At 40.9% G+C, this 8,743-nt stretch overlaps 1 pseudogene; it reads right to left on the bottom strand.

Annotated features, from left to right (window-relative positions):
• Positions 1-204: 204 nt before the first annotated feature.
• On the bottom strand, positions 205-5,324 carry LOC147822743 (small nuclear ribonucleoprotein G pseudogene; annotated as a pseudogene).
• Positions 5,325-8,743: the final 3,419 nt, after the last annotated feature.

Genomic DNA, 8,743 nt, shown 5'->3' on the forward strand with positions numbered 1-8,743 from the left:
ATCAAAACAAGCAAGTAAAATCAACAGACACTTCTCAGCAGTACAAATGGCCAATAAACATGAAAAAATGTTCACCATCTCTGCCACTAAAGAAATGCAAATTAAAACAACACTATGTGCTCATCTATACCAGAGAGAATGGCAATCATCAAGAAATCAAATAATAAATACAGGCAAGGCTCTAGTGAAAAGGAACCCTTCTACATTGTTGGTAGGAATGTAGATCAGTACAACCATTCTATAAATTAGTATGAATATTTCTCCAAGAACTAAAATTAGAAATTCCATTTGATCCAGCTGTTTCCCTTCTAAGTATCTTCCCCAAAGAGTAAAGACATCATAGTATATAGCAATACATGCATGCCAGCGTTTATAGCACTACAATTCATAATAGTCAAATCCTGGTAGTAGTCCATGTGTCCATAAACAGAAAAATGGATGAAGAAAATGTGGCATCTATACACAATGGGATACTACTTGTCTATAAAGGATAAATTCAAGACATTTGTAGGAAAATGGACTTACCTGGAAAATATAATGTTAAGTGAAATAAATCAGACATACAAGCTTAAATACCATATAAGATCTCTCATTTGAGTAAGACAAAGTGTAAATAAAGAGTAAAATAAAGGGTTGATAGAGGAAACAGTGGGATAGGTCTTTTGCAAACAGGAAGGGGGTCCAAAAGTCTACAGGCAAGGTGAGAGGGAGAGGGAAACGGGATATAAAAAGATTTAAGATGTGTCATGTACATGTACCTAATTCCCACAATGGATATAAACATTATATGTCATAAATATGAACTAAAGTAATAATAGAAAGGGAATCTAGAGATGGAGGGAGGTAGGTGGGGATGGGAAAGCAAATGTTTAAAAATCGAGATATGTTATGTGCATGTAGCTACTCCTTAAGATGAATGTAAATGTCATACATTATAAAGTGTACTAATAAAATTAATGACTTTTTTCAAAACCTGTAAACCAGGCTGTGAGCCTGTGTCTTTCACCTGTAAATTGTGCCTCCACCTACCAACCCCATCCTCAGGAAGCCAACTATGAAGAGAGCAGGACATCTCAGCTTCAAACACACATAAATGGTCTGCATTCTTTTTTTTTTGAGACAGGGTCTTCCTGTGTAGTTCAGGCTGGCCTTGCACTCACTATGTAGCCCAGGGTAGCCTCAAACTTGGAGCAATCCAACTGCCTCAGCCTCCCAAGTACCAGGATTACAGGTATGCGCCATCAGACTTGGGTCTGTTGGTTTGCATTTAATATAGCCCACCAGTGGGCAAACCTAACAGACACTAAAATACACATCCTAGATAACCCATCCTAGGGACACCCTCAAATCTAAATAAATATATCTAGCTCTAGGCCACAAGTCTCCTTTCTCCCTTTTGAGGGCTATCACTATTTCTTTGAAAGTGTACTTTTTTGGTATCAGGGATCAAACTCGGGACCTTGCACTTGCAAGGCAGACAGCAGAACCACTGAGCTAAATCCCAGGCCCCAAATGTGTACTTTTAAAATTCCACCTAAGGCTCTTTATCCCTTTTATTGATGCATTCTGAATTTTTTTTTTTTTTTTTGTGATGGAAGTCAGTGAAATTGCCATCTGTCCCAGGTGAGTCAAGGTTCACAATCTCTGCTTTGAGGACCTCACTGGATCCTGTCCAGTGACAGATTTCTCTGCTACACACCCATTATTTAAACTTGTCTCAAGGCTCCCAACATGATACTGTTTCTTTGTATTACCATTCCAATATTGTTCACTTGCTTCCTAGTTGCCATCTCTGCACACTGATCCATCGTAAAGGGATAGAACCCCTGCAACACGCCTTGGACATGTCTGCCACATTTAATTTCAATGATAGCTTCTTGTCTACAAATATTTTTAGCTCAGGAGAGTGAGTTTTGCTCATGTTGTCTAACTATTTTAATAGTTTGTGAGCAACTTTAGGGGAGAGTCCTGAATCATTCACCTCTGTTAACCTCGACGATGATCTAGTCCAGTGCCCGATTTAACTTTGCTCAAATATGCTTTTTGTGCTGGGCATAAGGCACACATCTATAACCCTAGCACTCAGGAGGCTGTAGCAGGAGCATCACTGAGAGTTCAACATGGACTGGTTGCTGACTTAGTTACTTTCTCATTGCTGAGTCACACAGGACACTCAAAACTCTAAGGAGGAAAGATTTATTATGGCTCACAGGAGTGGAGGTTTCAGTCCATAGTCAGCCGGCTCTAAGGCAGGGCAGCATGGGAGAGGGGCATCACAGAGGAGAAAAGGCTCATGGCATGGCAGCAGGAAGCAGAGAACATAATCAAGGGAAAAGGGAAGGAGATAAACTCTTCTAGGCTACTCTCCCAGTGACACCTCTTCGGGTAGACTTCACCTCCCAACATCACATTTAGCTATAAACTCATCAATGGACTAAACCACAAATGACTATCACACCCCCATGGTCTAGTCACCTCCCCAAAACCCCATCTATGAGCACATGAGGGTTTGGGGGACATCTAGACATAAACTGTAACAGCTGCATAGTGAGTTCAAGGCCAGCCTGGAAGACATAGCTGTCTCAAAAAAAAAAAAAAAACAAAACAAAGACAAAAACTGCTTTTTGGAGAAAAAACCAAAAACAGGTACAAGGATGAAGGTGGGAATGGAAGAATAAGAGAATGTATAGCTAAGCAGAAAGGATTCGAGGAAAAGTCAGGCTGGAAGGAGATGGGTCAAGCCAGTATCAGGAGACAGTCACCTTAAGGTACCAAGACTGCATCCTGGAAGAGGTTTTGGAAAGAATTGAGAGTAAGGGAAAAGGGAGAGAAAAAGGTTTTAGGACGTGGGAGACAGTGAGAAAAGTGGGGAAAATGGAAGATATTACTGTGAATTATGAAGATTTAATCTTTTTATTATTCAAAAGAGGCAAATTAAGAAGGGAAATAATATAAACTACTTTTTTGTTGTTTCTGTTCCTGCTTTTTTTTTTTGGTACCGGGGATCAAACTCGGGTCCTTGCACTTGTGCAGCAGGTGGCGAAACCACTGAGCTAAATCCCCAGCCCTTGTTGCTGCTTTTTAAAGATAGTATCAGTATGTTGCCCAGACTGGCCTTGAATTCCTAGACACTTTCAGCCTCTTTAGCAGCTGGGACAACAGGTGTGTGCCATGTCCAGCTACCTTCAAACTACCTTTGACTACTAAACTAATATTTATAAATGGAACCCCACATATAAATTGGATATATAGCCTTCTTTTTATATACAGATTGCATAAGCAAGCTGTTATTGTTGAAGATATGTAAAGATTACATACACAGGGCCAGGGATTTAGCTCAGTGGTTCCAATGTCTGCCTCGCAAGTGCAAGGACCCAAGTTCAATCCCCGGTACAAAAAAAAAAAAAGAAGAAGAATACGTCCACAACTTCCTTGACAATATTTTTCCCAACAGGCTTCTATAAAATCCTCACTTCTTCAGGACTCCTACGTACTCAGCACTCTCTACCTTTCCTTCACTTAATGAAGGTCTGGGGACACAGTTCGTATTCTCGTATCAACTCCTGACAAAATTCTATATAATGCTTCCAAGAATATAGCTTTGTGATTCACATGCTTATTGAATTTCAGTGGTGGCTACAATGGCACATGCCTCTAAGTCCAGCTACTTGGGAGGCTGAGCCAAAAGGATCGTGAGTTCGAGGCTAGTCTGGGCAACATAGTGGGACTCATCTAAGGTAATTTTTTTTTTTTGGTACTGGGGATGGAACTCGGGTCCTTGTGCTTGCAAGGCAAGCAGCGAAACCACTGAACTAAATCCCTGGCCCAGTGGGACTCATCTAAAAACAAAATTTCTAGGGGCCAGGGATTTAGCTCAGTGGTTCCGGCACCTGCCTCGCAAGTGCAAGGTCCTGAGTTTGATCCCTGGTACCAAAAAAAAAAAAATTTCTAATGACCTTTGCCTATATTCAGTGTGTCACCTTTCTGTTACTGTGACAAAAGCCTGAAATAAACAACTTATAAGGAGGAAAGGTTTATTTTGACTCCGTTTCAGAAGTTTCAGTCCATGGTTGGTTGGCCCTACTGTTTAGGGGGCCTGTTTAGAGGAAGTACGTCATGGTGAGAGTCCACGGCAAGCAAAGTGCTCGCCTCATAACAGCCGGGAGGCAAAGCAAGAAGAGGACGTGGGGTCTCAACATCCCTGTCATGGGCACAATCCCAAATAATGCAACTTCCTTCCACTCAGCCCCACCGCTAGAGCCTCTACCACCTCCCAATAGTGCCACAGGCTAGGGACCAAGCCCTTAGCACATGGGCTTTTGGAGGACATTTATCTAAACCATAGCACTCAGCAGTACCTTCTTCAAGCTCTCTCATTTCAGTTTCTGGGAGCTGATTTTCCATGTCTCTTTTCTAATTCTACACATAATGACACTTGCTGGTACCTCAGAATTGGCCTTGGTGTGGTATTTATGTCACAAAAAGCAACAAATGTTATAACCTGGAGTACTTTTTTTGTTCGTTTGTTTGTTTTTTGGTACCGGGGATTGAAATCGGGTCTTTGCGCTTACGCAGCAGGCGGTGAAACCACTGAGCTAAATCCCCGGCCCTGAACTTTTTTGAGACCTGGTATGACTACCCTACTTCACCTACACTCACGTCTGAAAACAACCTTGAATTTTGTCATCAGAAGGAATTGCCCCACACCAGAAATGTAAAACCCCAATATTCACACTAACCACCATCTCAATTCTCAGCTCTTTCACAGTCCTATCTCCCCTCTACCTTCTCTTCACTATCACAGAGACCTCCAAGCAGAAAGCCTTCCAGTCAGTCACCGAGTACTGCTTAACCAGCACTGAAAAATAAAACTTTAAAAGCTAGATTTTCTGCAAACAACCAGTCTTCACGGCACCACTTGTTGAGTAAGCCATCTTTCCTCCAACATATGCTTTTGTCAAAGACCAAAGAGCTGAATGTGTCTGGGGAGGTTTCTGTATCTCCTATTCTGCTCCACTGATGATGCACCTGAAAAATACAAGGTTGAGTGAAATAAATCAGATATACACACTTGCATACCATATGGCATCTCTCATCTGTCTAAGGGAAAGTACAAACTAAGAAAAAATAAAGGAAGGCTAGAAGAAGACAAGGGGATGGCTCTCTTGCAGATGGGAAGGGGTTCAGGGGACCAAGGGTGAGGAATGAAGGGGAGGGCATGGGAATAGGCAGAGTGAAGACATGCCATGGACAAAGTTCTAATGACCTCAAGGAATGCAGACAGTATATGCCATAAACACGAACTAAGATTAATAATATCAACAAGGGGCCGGGGATTTAGCTCAGTGGTTCTGCCACCTGCCTTGAAAGTGCAAGGTCCAAAGCTCCATCCCCAATACCAAAAAAGAAAAAAAAAATCAACAAGAATGAAAGGGGGGAAGGGGAACTAGAGGAGGAAGGAGGGAAGGGGAGGGAAGGGTATTACTAAAAGAAACAAGCTGTATTACATACATGTACCAGCTTCCCATGAGGACTGTAAAATGCATGTACTACAAACATGTACTTATTTTCTAAAGTTAGATTTTTTTCTTTTAGAAAAAACAACTTCTTTAAACTTCCTCTTGCTGAGCACATAACCAATAATCCCTTCTCTCCTCAGCCCCAAAGCAGTGACAGGATATGCAGATGCTGGCCTGGCTCCAGGAGGCTGTGCCCAGTTTCCTTTCCTGAAGAAAGGGGAGAATGAGCTGAAGATGCTGGAAGCAGAAAAGCACCTGTGGAGATTTGCATTGTCTCTCTGCGCTCCCCACCCCTCTGCTCCTTACTATGAAAGACTCCTGTACACTTGTACATGGGGAAACAAAGACGATGATCAGAGACAAATGGACAACTCTATGTCCTCCGAGCTAGCTTTGAGTAAACCCTTTCTCCTTTTTAATGAAATAAATTATCTCCTTTGATGTGGTCAGCAGTGAATGTATGCACCTAAATAGCTGATAACACTTTTATCCTCTCTATTGTAGTTGGGGCTGGAACTCACTATGTAGCCCAGGCTGGCCTTGAACTCACAGCAAACTTTCTGTCTCCGCCTCCTGAGAGGGGATTACACGCGTGTGCCACCACACCTGGCCATCCTATTTTAACAAGAGAACTAAATTGGGCATGGTGGCACATACCTATAATCCCAGCACTCGAGAGGTTGAGGCAAGAAGGTTGCCATGAGTTTGAGACCAGTCTGAAGTACATAGGAAGAGCCTATCTCAAAAAAAGGAGAGAGAGAGAGAGAGAGAGAGAACCAATTCAATATATATCAATTATCTCCTAGATGAATACAAAGCAACAAAAATATCTTTTTTCCAAAAAACCACCAAAACTTGAGATCTGATTTTTAGCTCTTGAAAACCCACTGTTACTTAGATTCCAATGATGATTAAAATTATTTTATTTTGGAATTAAAATCACCAGTGCCTTGAAGAGTTTCTGGGAAAATATGGTACTGCCTGTAAACTTCTACACAGTTCTGAGTAAGCACTGTTAATATCTGGAAAACACTTTGAAAGATCAATGGAAAGCGAAATATTCTAAATTGAATACAATACACTTCTTACTGATTATATATATATAAAATATACACAAAACTTGCTCTGACCAGCATGAAAAAAAATATATGGGGGGATTTAACGTAATATTATGATAATTATGATAATTAGGACATTACACATGGACTAAAGTACTTCCACTATAGCTCCCAAATGGGACCCTTTAATTGGGATTAAGAAAGGAATTGGAAGTAACTATAAAGTAATAAAGAATAATGTATGTAAAAACTTGGCATTTTTATATACAAGCAGCCTGGATAAATAAGTGGCTAATTATATGTTTGGATCTTGCTTTGAATACCAATTGCTAGAGGGTGGTCATTTCTCTCTATTGTAAAGTTACTTTACAATTTCAGTCCTATTTCTTTTTTTTTTTGGTACCACGGATTGAACTTGGGTCCTTGCACTTGTGAGGCAGGCGGCGGAAGCACTGAGCTAAATCCCCGGCCCATTCAGTCCTATTTCTAAGTCCTCCTCTTAGAATTACAGCCAGGCTGGGCATGGTGGTGCATACCTGTAGTCCCTGCACTCAAGAGGCTGAGGCAGGATGACTGCCTTGAGTTTGAGGCCAGCCTAGGCTACACAATGAATTCAAGGCCAGCCTGAACTACATAGTGAGACCCTGTCTCAGGAAAAAAAAAAAAAAAAAGAATTATACTCACAGAGATTGGTGAACTTAAAGTCAAGTGAAAATAAATTACCCAAACCAAAGCATAGACTCAAAAAAATGAATTAAAAAAAATCACACTGGAGGGCCAAGGATTTAGCTCAGTGGTGCCGCACCTGCCTCGAAAGCTCAAGGTCCTGAGTTCAATCCTGGTACCGAAAAATAAAATCACATTGGAGACCTGTGATATACAGTCAAAAGATCTATCATGTATATAATTGGGGCTCCCAGAATAAAAATGGAGAGATAATGGGCTTGAAGAAATGATAACTAACAAGTTGCCAAAACTAATGGCAGATGTCACTCACACAATTTAATAAATTCTGAAAATGTCAAGCATGATAAGTATAAACAAAGCTATATCAAGGCACATCTTAGTCAAGCTGTTTACAATTTAAGATAGAAAAAATCTTATAAGCAGCCCTAGGGGTAGTGAGGGACATTACCTTCAAAGGCAAGACACCATTCAGGATAAAACCCTGACGAAAATAGGTATAGAAGGGCCGGGGATTTAGCTCAGTGATTTCGCCCCCTGCAGCGCAAGCACAAGGACCCGACTTCGATCCCTGGTACCAAAAAGAAAAAAAGGAAATAGGTATAGAGGGACCTTACCTTAAACCAATAAAAGCCATTTATGACAAACCCACTACCAACATCATACTAAATGGGGGAAAACTGAAGCCTTTCCCTCTAAACTCAGGAACAAGAAAAGGATGTCCACTGACACCACTCCTGTTCGATACAGTTGAAATTTTAGCCACAGCAATCAGGCAAGAGAAAGAAAAGAGACTTAAAAGGGAAAGAAAAAAAGTCAAACTATCCTTATCTGTACACAGCATGATCTTGTATGTAAAGGAGTATCCAGAAACTCTGGCCGAAGACTCCTAGAACTAAAAAAGGCAGCAAAGGGACAGGATAGAAAATAAACACAACAAAATCAATAGCATTTCTATTTACCAAGAATAAACCCACTAGAGATTCTTCACAAAACTAAAAATATAAATTCCACTTAACTCAGCTAATACCTGTCCTAGGTATCTTCCCAAAAGAGCTAAAGTCAGCATATTACAGTGATACATGCACACTCATGCTTAAAGCAGCACAGCTCACAATAGCTAAGTCTTGGAAGTGGCCTATCTGCCCATCAGCAGATGAATGGATAGAGAAAATGTGATAAATATATACAATGGAGTAGTATTCAGCCATAAAGACAGATAAATTTGAGTAAATTGTAGGAAAACAGATTTTTTTTTTGAGTGAGGGTCTCACTATGTAGTTTGGGCTGGCCTTGAACTCACTATGTAGCCCAGGCTGGCCTCGAACTCTCAGTGATCCTCCTGCCTCAGCCTCTCAAGTGCTGGGATTACAGGTATGCAGCACCACGCTGGCTAAGATCTTGAAACCTGAATAGTAAGTGAAATAAGTCAGGCACACACAGTTATTGATCTCTCTGAGAGACCTGAAAATATAAATACAA

This window comes from Heterocephalus glaber, unplaced genomic scaffold (assembly GCF_053883595.1).
Source record: "Heterocephalus glaber isolate CG9 unplaced genomic scaffold, H.glaber_assembly_v1.0 deba00001608, whole genome shotgun sequence".
NCBI classification, from domain to species: domain Eukaryota; kingdom Metazoa; phylum Chordata; class Mammalia; order Rodentia; family Bathyergidae; genus Heterocephalus; species Heterocephalus glaber.